We start from the raw sequence: 652 nt of genomic DNA, 5'->3' as shown, positions 1-652 counted from the left end.
GGGGAAGCTTCCCCCGGAAGATAATAGAGAAGAAAGACAGGATGTTCAATCTTGGGGTAGAGCCGAATAAAGTTGACGGAAACGTTTACTAACAAATTCCTTGGTGAGATCACTATTATTAGTCAATACCAATTCAATAATCGCCGATTCCCTGAAAAAACGAGGGATAACCTCATAATGTAAATGACGAAGACGCGTGATACCTGCTGCTACAAATTCAGTAAAATAAAATGTTCGCCTACGATTATCCACCAAATTAGGGTTGAGAAACAAAGGTAGTTCGAAAATTTCCATAATCTCGTCTAATGGTCTCCGAGTAAACCCATCCGAAAAGTTATCCATCCTTTAAAGATCTCAGCGATATACGGAGGTAAAAGGCGCAGCAATCGGGGAACCATTTGATATGAAAATACACCAGTATCGAGTTGAAAATCACCATAAAGACCAAAATAAAAATATAATAACAAACTTAAACCATCAAGACACTGTCTCGATAAGCAATTCTGAAGCAGTTTTAATCTATAGATATATTTAGGGAGACGTATATCTACAAAGTTGAGTCCCCCTTCGTATGTATGTATGTATTCCCATATAATGATCAAAAACTCCTTGCGTAATAAAGCAAAAGTGGATACCATAGTACAGAGGCAAC

The sequence above is a fragment of the Limulus polyphemus genome, unplaced genomic scaffold (genome assembly GCF_000517525.1).
Source record: "Limulus polyphemus unplaced genomic scaffold, Limulus_polyphemus-2.1.2 Scaffold15658, whole genome shotgun sequence".
Taxonomy (NCBI): Eukaryota; Metazoa; Arthropoda; class Merostomata; order Xiphosura; family Limulidae; genus Limulus; species Limulus polyphemus.
The sequence above is the reverse complement of the archived record's forward strand: the minus strand, read 5'-3'. Positions refer to the sequence as shown.